An 8,051-nucleotide genomic window follows, 5' to 3' on the forward strand; every position below is an offset into this window, starting at 1 on the left:
CATATTGTAATTATGAGAAGGCTAAGTAGAGTAGGATAGGTTAATGTCAGGCATGAAGAATCAGGATTACACGTAAGTTCCAATTCAGAAGATTTATTGCTCAAGCCTACACAACTAACAGTCAGCATTAAATTGGCGCAATACAAGGATTAATGAAATTCAAGGGGGTCCTATACTTGGAGCATTTGTGGACATGTAAAAATTCTAGACTGAGTCCTCTCAACTCCACATCCATGCTCTGCCTGCTCTTCTATAATTGCTGCCTATTTTTTGTATTCTTTTCAACACCTCCCCACTTCTGAGAATTCAGTTCCAAGGAAGCTCTTTTGTGAGCTTTACAAATCAGGAAGCCAGGAGGTTACAGAAATTACAGTCATGCAGCATGGGAGGGAAAGAACATGCCTCATCTGTCTCCATGTAGTAATAACATTTTTAAAAAGTAAGAATTGCTAAATCACCCTGAAATGGATTTTAAAAAAAAAAAGCAACAAACTACTTTCAGGAAAGGAAATTTCAATAAATTTGTCACATAATTTGTAACACTGAAGTAAATAGATAAATAGATTTCATTATTTAGTGAGTTAGTTATTAAAATTATTTATATCCTGGGTTTTAGGATTAAAGCAGCTTACAATAAATTCAAATGCTTGTAAATAAAAATACAATGAATGTTATTTAAAAACGGGCAAAGAAATAATTAAAAGAAGATAGGTGGGAAGATCCCTTCTTTCCATTCTGCCTACTTGATTTTTATCCCGCCTGTCAATTCAGCTAAGCACTCAAGGTGGCTATCAGTAAGTTAATATACAGAATAAAAAATAAAAGTTTAAAACATGAATTAAAATAAATGCAAACATTAACAGAATCATTAAAAGATAAGACAGGCAGATTTATTTCACCATGGGGAGGCATTTAAATTCTCTATCAGAATGTCTTAAGAGGATGTTTTTTTAGTATATTGTACTTAGGTTTTCACAGGTAAATGAGAACTACAGGTAGTTCTTGGCTAACAAACATTTATTTAATGACCATTCAAAGTTACAACAGCATTGAAAATGTGACTTATGACTGTACCATGCATCAGAATGGTCAATACATTAGCAGGATCTCTTCTTTGTTCCTTTGTTCCTAACAATCAAACAATATCCATACCCCATCATTTAGAAGCAGGGTCCTTAGTTCCCAGATGTCTTTTAGGCATATCACCTGCTCTCAATCACAGCATTGTGCCAGAATTGAACCTGCTGAACAACCTGAAATCTGAGAGGGCAGATCTCAGGATGACATCTTCTTTGCCCAATTAGATTCAGCAATACACAACATGTGCATCTGTCCATTACAAGATTGCAGATAAACAAGTTCTTTTTATAAATGGATCTGGCATTTACCACCAGCAACTCAACTTGATGTTATTATCACCAGTGATCCAGGATTTAAGCTATACCCAGAAGTGGGGATCAACAGATTGTCAGTCTCTTTTCTTGCAAAATATTGTGCTGAGGCTGAGAAAGGAAGGGCAGTATCTCTAAACACAATCAGCAGATAGGAGATCCCATTATAGGCTTATCTAACAAACCAACACTAGTCCCTTATGCAAACATTAAGAGAAAAAAGAGATTCAAAATCTTCAAAGAAGCGCTATTTTAATGAACTCTCTCTAATAAAGGAAGGCTGGAGGGTTCTTATCTTAGTTTTTAAAATTCTGCACTCTAACTCCTAATTATTGGCATTAGAGCTAATTAAAGAACATCTATGTGAATCTTGATTCCTTTACTGTACTATGCAGTTAAGGTCCTTGAAAGTTTTCCTTGAATAGCAAACCTAGTATTTCCGGCCACATATTCCTTGGCCCATTAAAACTGGGGTTCATCTGATCAATATCTCCTAATGCAGTTCAGATATTCATCACTCGCATTTGGAAGCCAGCAATGTAGCTAATACCCCAATCAACCTTATACCACTTATCACAAAATGTATATCATCTAACTAGCAACTGACAAAAAGATCTCATATGACATCTAGAGAAGGTAGTAAATCTTCTTACTATGAAATAAGGAGCCAGAATCCTTCCACTCCACTTTTCATTCTTTCACTACAAATGGGAGCTACCCAAGTCACCCTGTCTTATACCTAGAGGTTAGCTACATACATTATACTAGCAGGCATCCACAGGATATTCAACTGAATAGAGCAATACTATTTTACAGAGTGAAGAATATGACTTTGACAAAATATAGAAAAATCATTAACTGCGCAAAGAGGAATGAAACATTTTTTAACCTTAAGATAATATTTGGAAGCAGCTCAGACAGATGCATCCCTGATTCACTGGAATATATCAGAAGAGAGCTATATTCTGCTATTCTGTTATTCTAGAGAATCAAAATAAAAGTAGTTCTAGTCTTCCTGAAGAGTTGATTTTCTGGTTTGTTCTACCAAGTGGGGCTGAGAAGTATAGATAGGTTTATGATTGGTGCCCTTATTCCAACCTCACAACTTCATATGTTGCAGCTCAGGGTCTTTGATCATCAGGATTCTTCCATGAATCCAATGTTGGACATCCCTTGCTTCTTTGCCAGAACCATCTGAGAACAGAATGTGCCAGCAATCTTCACCTTTGGCTCTCATCTTATCCTCTCTATGTTTCTGAAGGCAGGCCTGCTACCAATACCACTATTACCAGTGTCTTAAGTTCAGTCTAAGTCCTGCCATTATAGTCCTAGCTGTGAAAAAAAAATGTACCACTTTCTATACTTCCCCAATGTCAAGCCCTATGTAGCTGACAAGTACAAGGAAGCAAAAATAATGCAGTTTTCAGTGAGATACCTTTAATATTAATTTGGAGTAATACTCAAAAACTATGATAAGTATTCTCTGCCTCAGTTACAATGAGCCTTTTTGGAAAACTTTTTTCTTCATAGCACATGGAATGAATTGCCTGTTCTGAGATTAATCATTCAATCAACACACTCTCAGCTTTCACACAATCTCTTCCACACAGCAAGCAATATAGGTTATCCTAAGTTTAATGGAAGTTCAGCCCTCAGCAGATCTCTACCTTGAGTTGTTCTCTAGCTCTGGTTCAAGCCCATACCTTCTGGACTGATTCCATGATCTTATACAGAATTCCACTGTACAATGCAGTTTACACAACTACACTTAGTTTGATCCTCTGATATTGATTCTACACTCAGGAATCAGCCCCAGACTCATCCAAATTCTAATGATACTGTGTACGAAGAGTCTGCCACTTATCCAAAAAAATTTCTGTCTCCTTCAGACCATAATCTCACATCTACCATCATCTAAAGCAGTTTATTATATTCTCCTTTAACCAGTCCCTATTTCCTAAATCTTCCTCACCTTCACCCCAATTTCTTAATCTGTTTCTACTAGTCACAACCATGAGAAAGTAATTCACAACAAGATGTCATGTTATTGAAAAACAAATGCGGAAAGCACATTAAGATTCAACTAAGGTTATAAGCAAATAAAATAAAAAGAGACTTATTGATAACAAAAATACAGTAACATATCTCTGCTATGATCCCCAATCACTGAAAACTTTTTCAGAAAGAAAAATCTAGATTCATGATGAATTTCAGAATGAATTCTCAGTCTGGATTTTCTTATATAGGCAATGATAATAGATAGTAAGAATTAAGTTATTTAAGCTTTATCCTATGAAAACCAATCTCTATTTGTTCTTTAAAGGCCACAGTAAAGAAGAAGTAAAAGAAAATATACCATCATATTGTTTATCAATGCTGGAGAAGGTTGATTTGTTTTCCTTTTTTAACAGCATGCTATTAATATATTATTCTAGCTTTTTGTATGAACAGAGATAATTGACTCTATAATGGTGCAGGGATAAAAAGTGTTCATTAATTCTGATTAATTTAGAGCAAGATCTTTTTCTTGTGTTTATTGATTTGGTATAAAGTATATTTTTCAGACAATCCAGAGCTCCCCTCCCCTTTTCTAGAGAAACAGGTAATCAGAAACAGATTCTTATTGTTTTCTTGAAATCTAAAGAAACATTGACTCTCAACAAATATAGCAAAGTGCTTGGTTCATTTATTTGACCTTATGTACAGAATACCCATGAAAGAAGTAGCATTGTTTTAAAAGAATTTTCCCAAGGTTTTATAAAACATTTTATGCCATATACAGTATCTAACTTTAGAAATTTTTTGACAATGATTCATATGACCTTATCACTTGTAGAGACACCAAATATTGAAAATCTCTCATTATTGTACTACTTATTGGCAATATTTGTTCATCAGAATTGTTTCACACATGCACACACAGAGAAAGGAACATCCACATATTGATTGTTTAGCTATCCAATGAGAATGATTAGAAAGTATGCTTGTTTGATAGTTTGGTAAAAGTAGGAATGAATTTTTTATCTACCTGTTTATGTACTCCCTAGTTACATTAAAGAACGTCACAGCTTGTGGGTGAGTTAATTAGAACTTATTCAGGCTTGCATTAGGAAGCTAAGCAGATTTGGTTGGATGTCCTTGGGAGACAGATGTGTGTGTGTTCCCCCCCCCTTCTCTTCCTGTACTACAGCAATCCTCTCTTTTACAAATGATTAAAAAGTGAGACACGGCTCTAATTGATCCTTATAACAGAATTCCTCTACTTATTGATTTCCATTTTGTACTGAGTAATACATATTCCAACTATTACAGACAAAGCAGATAGGTTTTGCTGGTTTCTCTGTTTAATGAACCACATAAAAGCAATCACTCTTAAAAAGCAGCATCAAACGAACAACTTATCCTATTTGTCTTTTGTTGCTTACTCCTACATCTCATTGCAGCTCAACAAATAAATATAAAATAATATTAGAATATATTCTGCAGAATGATTTTTTTTAATCTTACATTTTTTGTTGATTTTATAGGCCCCTCTAATTTGTTATGACTTTGAGCAGTTTACAGAATCCAACAATAAAAAGCAGAGGTCAGAACAAGGGAAAGAGATCATCAAATGAGAAAGCTGAGAGGAAAAAACAAACAATTCAAAAGACCAAAACATCACAGAAAGGGGCCATCACATACACCAATCTAGCGCCTGGAGACAGAGCTAGCATTAAAGGGCTTATTTAAATAATATCAGACCTTTCAGGACAAGAAAAGCTTGTTTAAATAGACAGAGTTTATTCAGATTCCCTTTAGGTTTCCTCAGAGCTTCGGGTGTTTTTAAATAAGTACATAAAAAAGAGCAGGGCTTATGACTGCCATATTCATTTGTTTAGCCCCTTCCACCTGTTACCGCTAAAGAGGTTTAAATTCTACTTCTAGATTAGCAAGAATCATATAAAACAAGTAAATATTTCTCATCAAAGACTCTTTAATTAGCATCCCATTGATATGCCACAAAACTCATTCCTTAATATACATGTCAGTTGACTTTCAATCTCTTCCTGGTGCACACAAGGTCTAATCACTGAAATTAATAAGCAAACAAATCACAAATACCTAATAGCTTGTTACTACTACTAAAAATGGAATGGTGACCCTTATGTGTGTATCAGTGTCTATTTATTTTGTTGTAATTTTCCATCATTTTCTTTGACTATGCCTGCCAGGTTAAGGTGACATGCAGCAGTTTCAGATCACTGCTTTAGAATCTTCCGAGTTCAACCCTGGTACCCTCAATACCTATTCCCAGCAGGTAAATGACACTTCATGCTGTTCCCCTCTGTGACCCCAATATCCAATTCCTGTTCTCCTTCATTGCTTCAAAGCTGGAATAATGCCTCTGTGTACAGGTAATGCTCTGCAACCTCTCATCACTATACAAGTTAGCCCAGAACTCTTTTGAGAAAGGGGTACTTTGTACAATCCAAGGTCTGGAGATTCTCCCTTTGTCTCCTTTGCTTCGTTCTTCACCATTTTTACTGACAGGATTATTTTGTGGATTGTTGAACTACACTTTCCTCAATGGGCTGACACTGGTGCTATAATCTGGAAAGTTTTCTAATGCTTGTGACAAAGGTGGAAAAAAAATATGTGGTCCTTTCTTTCTTTCCAAACTTGATGGATCTTTACAGATATTCTTTCTTGTTTTCTTTAGGGGTATTATTCTGCAGAGCGTTTCCTTACCACTGCTCATCAACATTTCACAATATGATTAAGTAGAAAGAACAAACAGAAGCAAACAATGCTGACTTAGGCATTTGTTCTACTGCATGGGCAAATACAAGTGTTAATGCAAAGCAATTGATTTCTACATTTATCAATTGAAAGATTGTCTTCGCATCTCAGATAGCATTCACAAACTGATGCACTCCAGAGACACCGAAGTCTAATTCCCATCACCACCCAACATAGTCAATATTTCTCCTGGAATGATGGAATCTATAATTATATACATATGGAAATGTAATATTGGGGGAAAATGATAAAAGTAGATATATAACAAAATGTTATTTTAGTATTGATAGGGAATAAGAAAGGATGATGGTGCAGACATTTTAGTTTCTGTAACTTTAAGTCCATTGGAATTTTTGGCTGTAATAACCAATTTTAATATTGTTTCAAAAAATGTGTGGGTGTATGGCAATACTAAAAAAAATTACAGATAGATCTGCAGACAATTTTGTGTTGATTTCTAAGCAGAAGACTAACACTGTACAAATAATACTTCTGGTGGGTGCCTTTCTGCCTGTTCATTCAGTAATGCAACCAGCTGATTCCATCCTTAAAAAAGTGGGAATATCCATGGCAGTGCACACAGCCTTGGAGATTTTTGTATTTTCTCCAGTTAGCAGGAAATGGGTAGAGAGATAGGTCTCTGTGTGTTTGCACATATGTTAATATATAGGGTTATGCATATAAATACAGAAGACGTATGACAGACAGATACCAACATGTGGGAGCTATACGGTATCATTTTCTTTTATCCTTAATATAAGGCAAAACTTAGAGAATGTCTCATTTTTACTAAATAATGTGAAAGTTGACAAAATTACAGTGCTGTTATCCAAATCTTAAAATTATATCTATTTGAATCAATTAACTCTAACAATGAAAAAAAATACATAGATAAGAATGTGAGTTTCCTTATTTTCTTACCCCACCACTATTATATACAAATATTTCAAAATGAGTCATTACTTGCTTTAGCTTCATTTTTCAAATTAACTGAAATATAATTTCCCTAGTGGAAATATAAAAACTACAAAGGTTGCCAATTTTCTGTTTGCACTCACAAAGTAATTCCACTTCTTTTTCTATTATATTGTTCTGCCTTCCAATATAATGTCTGACCCATTTGGAAGATTATCACCTACACAAAAGGCAAGCTTATTTAAAAAAAAGATTGTGTGGCTTGATTGATTGTCATTTAAAGGAAATATCTGTGATATTTCTGTTGTTATGAACATTTATCCAGACACTTTTCCCCATCATGCTTCATGCTTTGATTTTGAGCACATACCTGAAACAATTCAAATATACATTGTCCCAAGCTATTTTTTTCTGATACATTACTCTGTAGGTCTAAATAGTGTCCAAGAAATGATAACATAATCGACACTGAGACCACCAGAACACATAACACAAGCTTTTGCAGTTTCAGTGCAAAATCACATTATACTATTATGTATTAATAGCACTATGAAAATTTTCATAGATTACACCTATATTTGGTCCCAATGACACATGCACACAAAAAGCCTGGTAATAATTTTTTGTCTGCAATATGTCCATGATTTTATTTCATTTCATGCCCAACTCATGAGTGACCCAGTCTTAATTCATTACTAGCTATACCAGCATTAACATAGTTTGGTTGCCGGCGCCTCGGCATAGTCAGCTGACCCCATCGCTGCCTATAGGGGGCGAAATTTTGGCCCCCTCAGAGAGGGCGCGCAACTTGGGTGTCCTCCTGGATCCACGGCTGACACTGGAAGATCATGTGTCGGCCGTGACCAGGGGGGCGTTTTATCAGGTTCGCCTGATCCACCAGTTGCGCCCTTTTCTGGACCGGGACGCTCTGCGCACAGTCACTCAGGCTCTCGTCACCTCCCG

The sequence above is a fragment of the Protobothrops mucrosquamatus genome, unplaced genomic scaffold, assembly GCF_001527695.2.
Source record: "Protobothrops mucrosquamatus isolate PMUCROS unplaced genomic scaffold, P.Mucros_1.0 scaffold417, whole genome shotgun sequence".
In the NCBI taxonomy this organism is placed as follows: domain Eukaryota; kingdom Metazoa; phylum Chordata; class Lepidosauria; order Squamata; family Viperidae; genus Protobothrops; species Protobothrops mucrosquamatus.